We start from the raw sequence: 11,821 nt of genomic DNA, 5'->3' as shown, positions 1-11,821 counted from the left end.
AGTTCAAGAATCGAGGTGTCCATCGAGATCGAGGCCAGCAACGATTGAGACTAAGTATGACCGACTTCGAGTGAAGTGCAATAACGGAAATGCGAGATATCCGTAATCGGTCGAAGATCACGGCGGAAATTCCGAAACAGATCAGATCAAGGGCGGTTATTTGAACCAATCATGGGATTTACTTCCATAACTGGAATTGTAACATAATTAGGATTTCTCCGGTATATAAAGGGGAGTCTCCATCATTTGTAAACACCTTACATTCACGAATATCAAAACAATATAATATTTCTTAACTTACGTTCTTGTTCATCAGCTTATTGTGCCCTTAACTATTCTTGCATAACTAGCTCGAGGGTGTCCTAGCTCGAAGGCTCTGTTCAAACGCTGGTTTGCTTTATATTATTATCAATTTGCATCATTTGTCTTTACGTTTATCAATTGATATTGGGTGAAATCGCATATCCTTAAAACCACATTATAAGTTAAATTGTTATCCAATTTTTAGGTTAAACGGTTTGGTGCCCACCGTGGGGCCAAGGATAATAGTGATTGCTTAATATTAACCTTCATAACACACATTGTTTTTACACTTGTTCTCATAAGTGTTTTTGATTTTAAAAATCAACATGTCAAACTCTCAAGCAGTACCCACTCACATAGATACCGGCCTTGGTCTTTATGGAGAGAACGAGCACGTGGTTGCCCCGAAAAATGGAGTACGAGTACCTCCAATCAATCTCGATGTACCGCAGGCTGTAGATCTAGTCGATGTCAGTTCTCAAGTCGCTATTCGTGGAGATTTAGGCGCCGACCCTGAAAATAACATCCGTAGAGATGCCCGGGCAGCTGATCAGAATGCACAGAATGGTGAAGAATTTGGTATTAGCCTTCAAACGATATTCAATATGTTACAAACCCAGCAAGTTGCGATAGCGCAACTCCAAAATCAGAATCGAGCTCCAAGCAGAATCGAACTCGTTACATCACAGGAATTTGTTCATAGGGTCGAACTTGTACATGAGAAATTGAACGATAATGGATCGGGAACTGACCCCACCATCATGAAGATGCTCGAGAAGCTCACTAAACGGATTGAATCAGGAGAAAAGAAAATTGAGGCTGATGATAAAAGGTAGAAACGTACAACTCTCGGGTTGATCAAATACCGGGGGCACCCCCGATTCTGAAGGGTTTGGATTTGAAAAAGTTCGTACATAAGCCTTTCCCAACAAGTGCGGCTCCGAAGCCTATTATGAAGAAATTCCGCATGTCAGAAATTCCCAACTACAATGGAACCACTGATCCTAATGAGCACGTCACTTCTTATACATGCACAATAAAAGGAAATGACTTAGAAGACAATGAAATTGAATCTGTTCTATTGAAAAAAATTGGAGAAACTTTATCGAAGGGGGCAATGATATGGTACCACAATTTGCCGCCCAATTCATCGATTCTTCCACCATGCTTGTGATTCGTTCATAAAGGCACATGCTGGAGCAATAAAGGTCGCAACTAGAAATTCAGACCTCTTCAAAGTGAGATAAAAGGACAATGAGATGCTAAGGGAATTCGTATCTCGATTCCAGATAGAGCGCATGGACCTACCCCCCGGTTACCCATGATTGGGTTATCCAAGCCTTTACTCAGGGTTTGAATGAGCGAAGTTTGGTAGCATCACGTCAACTAAAGCAGAATTTGATTGAATATGGGCAGATATGCATAATCGATACAAGTCGAAGATCAAAGTCAAGGATGATCAGTTGATAACCCCGTCTAGTTCCGTTTACCCAAATAGATCTGAAGGCAGGATTCAAAGAAACAACAACAGAGAGCCCCGATCAAACAGAGATCAGTACCAACCTTATAACGCTGATCGTAAAAACAATGGACCAGGACGTAATCCCGTTCGAAATAATCAAGGTCAAAATTCCTGAGGGCTCATGAGTAAGAGTGGCTTCGATAAACATGTCGAGCCTAAAGAAGCACCACAGTTATCGGAATACAATTTTAGCATCGATACTTTAGGTATTGTGTCAGCCATTGGACGAATCAAGGATACTAGGTGGCCCAGACCCCTATAGACCGATCCAGCTCAAAGGAATCCAAATCAAATGTGCAAATACCATGGAACCCAAGGTCACAGAACCGAAGACTGCAAGCAGTTAAGGGAGGAAGTAGCTCGTTTGTTCAATGAGGGTCACCTTCGAGAGTTCTTAAGTTACCGAGCTAAAAATCACTTCAAAGATCGGGACGCAAGCAGAAAAAACAAACAAGAAGAACATCAACACGTGATTGATATGATCGTCGGTGGGGTCGATGTTCCTCAAGGCCCAATATTCAAACGCACCAAAGTGACAATCACAAGGGAGAAATGTACTCGGGATTACTTACCAAAGGATACCTTATCTTTCAACGATAAGGATGCAGAAGGAATCGAACAACCTCACAACGACGCACTGGTAATATCTATCCTTATGAATAAAATTCAAGGTAAACATTTGTTGGTTGATCCAGGTAGCTCGACAAACATTATTCGATCGAGGGTCGTATAGCAGCTCGACCTTCAGGATCAAATCGTACATGCAGCTCGAGTGCTCAACGATTTTAACATAGCAAGTGAAACTACCAAGAGGGAAATCACGTTACCAGTAAAGGTGGTAGGAACTGTCCAGGAAACAAAGTTCCATGTAATCGAAGGTGATAGAGATACATCGTGCTGCTCGGGAGACCTTGGATCCATAATATAAGGGCGGTGCCTTCAACGCTTCATCAAGTTTTGAAATTCCCAACACCGGAAGGAATCAAGAAGGTGTACGGTGAACAACCAACAACCAAAGAGATGTTTGCAATTGATGAAGTAATACCAGTATCGGCAGTAACATCAATAAAGGGACCAAATCAAAGGAAAAGCAGGAAGTCAAATAGCAACCACAGTCGCCAGCCTCGACCAGATCGGAACGACAGGAAATTATTGAGGATGATGATTGTATGATACCTCGAACCTTCGTAATCCCCAATGATTCTGACACTACAAAGTCGACGGTCGAAGAGCTGGAGCAAGTCATACTGATCGAGCATCTGCCCGATCGAAAGGTATACCTGAGCACAGAGTTAACTCTCGAGCTCAGGGAAAAACTCATTAAGTTCCTTATTAAAAATATGGATTATTTTGCTTGGTCCCACCTTAACATGACAAGGATCCCACCAGAGATTACCACTCATCGATTAAGCTTGGATCCAAAGTTCAGACCGGTGAAGTAAAAGAGAAGGCTCCAGTTCGAGGTAAAACATGCATTCATCAAAGATGAGGTAACCAAACTTCTCAAAATAGGATCCACCCGGGAAGTAAAATATCCAGAATGGTTATCAAACATAGTCATAATCCCCAAGAAAAGGAATAAACTTAGAATGTGCGTAGACTACAAAGACTTAAACAAAGCATGCCCTAAGGACTCTTTTCCTCTGCCGAATATCGATCGCATGATCGATTCCACGGCCGGACACGAGATCCTCAGCTTTCTCGATGCCTACTCCGGATACAATCAAATACAAATGAACCCGGAGGATCAGAAAAAGACTTCATTCATCACTAAGTACGCTACTTCTTGCTATACTGTAATGTCGTTTGGGCTAAAAAAATACTGGTGCTACTTATCAACGCCTAGTAAACCGAATGTTCAAAGAACAAATAGGTTAATCAATGGAGGTTTATATTGATGACATGCTAGTTAAGCCCCTGCGCGCAGAGGACCATTTGACACATTTGTAGGAAACATTCGACATATTGAGAAAATACAACCTGAAACTCAACCCAAGAAATGTGCATTTGGGGTCGGTTCAGGCAAGTTCCTCGGCTTTGTGGTGTTGAATCGGGTAATTGAGATCAACCCCAATAAAATCAATACAATCAAAGACATCACAGTCGCGGACAGCGTTAAGGCCGTACAAAGATTAACAGGGAGGATAACTGTTTTAGGCCGGTTCATCTCGAGGTCTTCAGATTGAAGTCATATGTTCTTCTCACTGCTCAAAACGAAGAAGAACTTCACTTGGACTCCAGAATGCCAACGGTCATTGAAAGAATTAAAGTTGTATCTTTCTATCCCACCATTTCTTCATACTCCGAAAGCGGACGAGCAACTCTACTTATATTTGGCAGTCTTGGAGGTCGCAGTAAGTGGCGTCCTAGTTCGAGAAGAGCAAGGTATGCAATTTTCTGTTTACTACGTTAGCCAAACTTTAGGTGAAGTAGAGACCTGATACCATACTTAGAAAAATTAGTGTTTGCTCTAATAAGAGCCTCTAGGAAATTAAAGTCGTATTTTCAATGTCACCCAATTTGTTTTGTAACCATTTATCCCCTTCGCAACATTTTGCACAAACTAGAGCTCTCTGGCCGATTGGCCAAATGGGCCGTCGAAATGAGTGGGTACGATATCGAGTATCAACACCGAATGACCATCAAGTCTCAAATCTTAGTAGACTTCATGGCCGATATTACGCCAGCCCTCGTACTCGAGGTCGAAAAGGAATTATTGCTAAAATCGAGTACATCCTCGGGGGTGTGGACCCTTTTCATAGATGGTGCTTTGAATGTGAAGGGGTCTGGGCTAGGCATCGTTTTGAAGCCACCCACAGGCAATACAATTAGACAATCTATCAAAACCCTTAAGTTGACTAACAATGAGGCCGAGTATGAGGCCATGATTGCAAGTCTCGTGCTGGCTAAAACTTTGGGAGCAGAGGTCATCGAGGCCAGGTGTGATTCCCAACTCGTGGTTAACCAAGTCAACAAAACCTTCGAGGTTCGAGAAGATCGAATGCAGAGGTACTTAGACAAATTGCAGGTAACCTTACACTGGTTCAAATAATGGACCCTCATCATGTACCTCGAGAGCAGAACGGTGAGGCCGATGCCCTTGCAAATTTGGGGTCATCAGGTGAAGATGACGAAATTAGCTCGGGGACTGTCGTACAGCTTTCAAAGTCGATAGTCGAAGAAGGCCACACTGAAATAAACTCCACAAGCCTAACTTGGTATTGGAGGAACAAATATATCGATTATCTGAAGAATGGGAAACTTCCGTCGGACCCTAAGGAATCAAGGACTTTGCGAACGAAAGTTGCACGATTCACATTGGCCGAAGATGGAACATTGTACAGAAGGATGTTCGATGGGCCATTGGAAATATGCTTGGGTCCAGGAGACACCGACTACGTCCTACGAGAAATTTACGAAGTTACTTGCAGGGACTATTCAGGTGCCGAATCACCGGTTCACAACGTCACCAGAGCATGGTATTATTGGGACAGTATGGAAAAAGATACTAAGGAATTCGTTCGAAAATGTGACAAATGCCAAAGACATGCACCGATGATCCACCAGCCCGGGGAGCAGCTTCATTCAGTCTTATCCCCATAGCCGTTCATGAAATAGGGAATGGATATCGTCGGCCCTCTGCCATCGGCCCCAGGTAAAGCAAAGTTCATTTTATTTATGATTGACTATTTCTCTAAATGGGTTGAAGCACAAGCTTTCGAGAAAGTCAGAGAGAAAGAAGTTATATACTTCATCTGGGATCACATCGTATGTCGATTCAGGATACCCGCTGATATAGTATGCAACAATGGAAAACAATTTATCGGCAACAAAATAACGAAGTTCCTCGAGGATCACAAAATAAAAAGGATATTATCTACTCCGTATCATCCTAGTGGGAACGGACAGGCTGAATCAACGAACAAGACATCATTCAGAACCTAAAGAAAAGGTTGAACAACGCTAAGGGGAAATGGAGAGAACTTTTGCCCGAAGTCCTCTGGGCATATCGGACAACGATAAAATCCAGTACGAGGGAAACACCGTTCTCCTTTGTATATGGCGTCGAAGATCTTATCCCGGTCGAAGTTGGGGAACCAAGCGTCAGGTTTCGATACACAACTGAAAAATCAAATCACGAGGCTATGAACACAAGCCTCGGATTGCTAGACGAGAAATAGGAAGCCGCCCTAGTTCGAATGGACACCCAGAAATAGAGAATCTAAAGATATTACAATCGAAGAGCCAATCTTCGGCACTTCAAAATAGGGGACTTAATTCTAAGAAAAGTCACCATAAACACTCGAGACCCAAACGAGGGAAAGCTCAGTCCAAATTGGGAAGGACCGTATCAGGTCCTCAACATCATTGGAAAAGGGTCTTACAAACTTGGCACGATGGACGACGAACAATTGCCAAATAATTGGAACATATCACTCCTTAAATGATACTATTGCTAAGGTATGGTTTTCTCCTTTTTCATTTGTATTTGATACTAACTTACTGCAAGTGTTCGATCGAAGACTTCAAGAAATTTTTCAACACAAAGACCTCAGATTTTAAAGCACATGTTGCACTTTTTTTCCCTTAGATCAGTTTTTGTCCCAAATGGATTTTTCCAACGAGGTTTTTAATGAGTCAACAATTATTTTTGCTACCTAGAGACAATTTAATAGTATCCGAGGCTTCTTTATAATCAACCTCGAATACTGGAGGGCATCACCCTCGGATGTAGTCACTCTCGGATATTATGCTCTCAATGAAGATCTCCATATCGGCAAGTCTCGATAGGTAAATTTTTTATAAAGGGCCAAACGGCCAAATGAACCGTGTCCTTATAGATTATTCGAGCTCCGATGGCAAAACACGTACCCAAGAATGATTTATGAAAAAGAAGTATTTTTTCCTTAGCACTTCCTTACCAGTTGTTCCATGCCTTAGTAAAATTTGTAGTTTGCAATTTCTATTTTACTTGTGATCTATTGCGGGAGCCGGCTCAAGTGTTGATCGCAACTGAAGCTTGAGCTAACGACCCCATACTCGGGGACTGCTGCCCAAAAAATCGACATGTTTGAATTATTAAACTCGATCATAAGACCTTGAAAAGGAAATCCTCGGATTTACAAGCCACGACCACCCCACTTGGGGACTGACACTTCGAAAAAGTTCGAAGTTGACCTAACCCTAAAATCGACCTGGTCGTGATGATGTCTATCGTAAAACTAGGCCAGCCGACACAACTCCCGAATTAACCATTTAATCAATAACAATCATTTTTAGGCCTTTAAGTAATCCGATATCTCATAATGTAAGTCTAAATAAACAGTGTGGAATAAATACACAAGCACGATATTGGGGTGTCACAAGTCACGAGCATCTACTAAGGTATGAAAATATACTAAAAACAATCTAAGGGATACAAGAGGGAGAAGAGCAGGGTTCCGAACGTCGGGCAGCTACCTTGCTAACTCTAATATCTGTGCCACTAAGCAATCAACACCCGCTACCAGGTTCAGAAATACCTGAATCTTCACACAAGGTGTAGGGAGTAATGTGAGTACGCCAACTCAGTAAGTAATAAAAATAAATGAAAGCTGAGCAGTAAGAAAACACATAAGCCACGTCATAACGCTACATCAAATGCAATACATTTCCAAAATAGTACAAAAATCATTTACTTTGTAAATCAAGCTCAGTTTCAGTAAAACCTTTTTAAAACGACTTTCAATAGTTTCAAACGAGTGATGAAACAGTGAGTAAAAAGGATAGAAACGTAAACAATCCCTCGGGCAAAACATGTACCATAAATCGCCCCTCGGGCATAATATCAACAGAACCAGCCATTCGGGCTACCTCACAATCGCTCGTAATCAGCCCCTCGGGCATAACATGAATCAAGAACAGCCCCTCGGGCAACAATATGAAACAACAACAACCCGTTGAGCTACATCATATCACTCACACTGGGTACCCGCGCTCACTGGGGGTGTAGAGACTTCGGGAGGGGCTCCTTACAACCGAAGAGCAATAAAAGGTCATCTCGTGGAATAATCAAACAAGCTCTCGTCCTCATATCAAGCCACCTCATGGCGTAACAAATCAGGCTCTCGGCCTCATAATCATGAATCAGTACAACACTATTACGGTGCACAACTCGATCCCACAATATCCTCACAACACAGGTCCTCGGTCTCACTCAGTTGAAAATCACTCAAGCCACTCGAGCAACAGTAAAACATGATGCTCAGCCCAAAATATCATTTAAAATATAAAAAACGGAGTAAATATGGCTGAGTTACGAAAACAGTAGAATACAATATGACTGAGTACAAATATGAAGTCAAAACAGTGAGGAATAGTAGTAAAAATCCCCTAAAGGTCCAGAACAGTTGGCACGAAGCCCAAATATGGTATTCAACCCAAAACATGGTAATAATTCCCAAAACACAATGATATCAAACAGTTTTTAATCAAATACGCGACTTAACAGTCATACAGGACAAACTAAGTCATAATCCCCAATGGTGCATGACCCCACACTCATCATCTAGCATGTGCGTCACCTCAAAGTAGCACAACAATGTGAAATCCGGGGTTTCATACCCTCAGGACAAACATTTACAATCATTACTTACCTCAATCCAGTCCAAACTCTAGCCCGCGATGCCCTTGCCTCTCGACTCGGTCTCCAAATGCTCCAAATCTAACCAAATATAGATTTATACCATCAAAATATGCTAAGGGAACAAAGTCCACTCGAAAATAACCAATTTACATAAAAATTCTCGAAATTGGCCAAACCTGACCCTCGGGCCCACGTCTCAAAATTCGATAAAAATCACATTAATAGAATCCTTATCCTCTCACGAGTCTATACATACCAAAATCATTAAAATCCAACATCAAATGACCATTCAAATTCCCAAAAGAATTCTCAAACTTTTTTTCCATTTTCCCCCAATTTCCACTCTAATTTCTCAAATTAAATGATGAAATTCAAGACTAAATCATGGAGAGAATACTTACCCCAATTGCTCCACTGAAAATCTCCTCCAATTTCACCTTCTCCCGAACTCTCCAATGGTTTTTTTGATATTGGACTTAAACCCTCGATTTCCAAATATAATCTGTCTGCCAAGATATTTTCTTCATCGCAAACGCGACAGCACCCTCGCGTTCACGAAACACAAAGCTTCACTGACCAAAATTCCTTCTACGTGAACGTGAGGACACTCTCGCAAACGCGATGCACAACTGACTCACCTCTTCGCGAACGCGACCTCTACTACGTGAACGCATAAAATAAATGCCTTGGGGTCCCAGCTATTCCACTTCCTCTACGCGAACGTGGCAAAACCCTCGCGAACGCGATGACCACTGACCTCAGCCCTTCGTGAATGCGGGACCACCTTCGCGAACATGAAGGCCAACTCCACTACCTCACATCCTAACCCTTCGCGAACGCGGGACATCCATCACGAACGCGAAGGTCAAAAACCTGCAACACCAACAACAATTTTTCTGCAACTTTTTCCAACATGAAATAATCCGTTCAACCACCCGAAACTCACCCAAGGCCCTAGGGACCTCAACCAAACATGCCAACATATCCCATAATACCATTCAAACTTGTTCCAACCTTCGGAATGCTCAAGACAACATCAAAATACCAAAATTACATCAAATTCAAGCCTAAGAATTCCAAAAACTTCCAAATTCCGCTTTCGATCAAAAAGTCTATCAAACCTCGTCCGAATGACCTGAAATTTTGCACACACATCACAAATGACACAACGGACCTACTCCAACTGTCAGAATTCCATTCCGACCCCTATATCAAAATCTCACCTATCAACTGTAAAACGCCAAAATTCCAATTTCGCCAATTCAAGCCTAAATCTACTCTGGACCTCCAAAACATATTTCGATCATGCTCCTAAGTCCCAAACCTAACTGAGCTAACCAAATCATAAAAATTCAAATCGAAGATTGTATACTAACAAGTCAAAACTTGGTCAATCCTTTCAAATTTTAAGCTTCAAACTGAGAATTGTTCTTCCAAATCCACTCTGATTACCCTGAAAACCAAAACAGACGATTTACATAAGTCATAATACATCATACGAGGCTAGCCATGCTCGATAACTGGAAAGCGAAGTGCAAAAGCTCAAAATGACCGGTCGGGTCGTTACATCCTCCCCCACTTAAAGATACGTTAGTCCTCGAACGTGCCCAGAGTTGTTCCGAAAACCATCAAATCGTTGTGTAACCTTACCATGCACTTACTTGGGGGTGATCCCACATTACCCTATCTCATATAGGTCCGACAACACCATGTAATTTAAATTTCATAATCCAACCTAGCCCATAAACCTTAGACCCACATTTCCACTTCTGAAATCAGCTATAAGATCAGAATATCACATCTATACTCTGAATAAGCCCGAACAAGCTGTAACAAACCATACCTGCAACCTCAGAAGCAATTACGTGATATATCACATAACTCAAACACTTGTAGTGATAACTTCTTATCACAGCAGTTGCTCAAAACAACCGAATACCAATAATAAATCTCTTATCAAACAAAGCCTCATTCCAACACTTTCATATACTGCCAATGATAAATGAAACACGCAGTAAGTCATAACCATTCCTCAGATCAACCATTCATGAAGCCACTCTTCATTTGGCAATGACCCTAGCAAATTTCTAAGCCGAACATCGATATTATCCTTTCAACATGCTGAAACTGAATCTATTTGTATTCATTAGAGATCCCGACGATCTCATCTAATCCAACACAGCTGCTCTAGTGACATGACACATCCATACCATCTAAAGCCACAACTCGTGCAATCCGCACACCAATAAGCAACAATCCGAATGTTCTCAATTCATGAAAAATGACTCAAATGGAAGAGCTGTACCGCAAGCTCACCAGTACCACCACAACACAATGCTGAGAACTCATCATACGTCGTAGAAACAAAACACACAAATCCAACCCGAAGGGTCATACCTCCACATAACTTCGCTGCAATGCACAACCCTATCCAAATATTGGTCCACATGAAGCACCTCTAGTCACTATGCTCAAAATCTACAACCACACACAATTTGATGTTTAGAACCAAAGCAAATCATCATAACCACGGCGAAGCAATTGACATAACATTAGATAAACCCAAAAGGACACAACCGATACGCCATCCGCCGAGCAATACCCAATACTCTTCCCGCTCGAATTCCACTGAGAGACCCTAATAAAAACCGCATCACATGTGCCTATAACCAACAAATCCTAACTCATCGCAACACGGAAAGGTAACTCATAGATCTCCGCAGATCACTAATAAGCTCAATAACAATCGAATCAATACATCCCTCAACAATACAACTCAGAGTCAACCAAGCTGACTCGAGTTAGAACACACATCCATATTGGCCTACCAATGAACCCCTTACCAAGGAGTTCCTGAAGATGCTCCTTCAACTCCTTTAACTCTACCGGTGCCATAAGATACGGTGCCCAGCACAAAATCAATACTGAAATCAACAACCCTGTCCGGCGATATACCCGGCAACAAGAAACACATCCAGAAAATCCCTCACCACCAGAACTGAATCAATGGTAGGAGTCTTTGCACTGACATCCATCACGAAGGCTAAATAAGAAGGACAACCCTTCCCAGCCATCCGCTGGGTCTTCAAAAATAAAACCACCCTACCGGGAACATAATCTATCGAACCTCGCCACTCACTCCGTGGCATTCCTGGCATAGCCAACGTCGCCGTCCTAGCGCAACAACCCAGAGTAACACAAAATTGAGACAACCAGTCTATACCCAATATCACATCCAAAATCTAACATACCAAGCAACAAAGGATCCACTTGGGTCTCCAAACTTCCAATAGTTACCACACAAGACCGATATACGCGGTCCACAACCACGACCTAACCAATTTATGAGAACTCCCAGTCTCCAAATCCAT

Source organism: Nicotiana sylvestris, chromosome 6, assembly GCF_000393655.2.
Source record: "Nicotiana sylvestris chromosome 6, ASM39365v2, whole genome shotgun sequence".
NCBI lineage: Eukaryota > Viridiplantae > Streptophyta > Magnoliopsida > Solanales > Solanaceae > Nicotiana > Nicotiana sylvestris.
Note: the sequence above shows the minus strand (reverse complement) of the source record.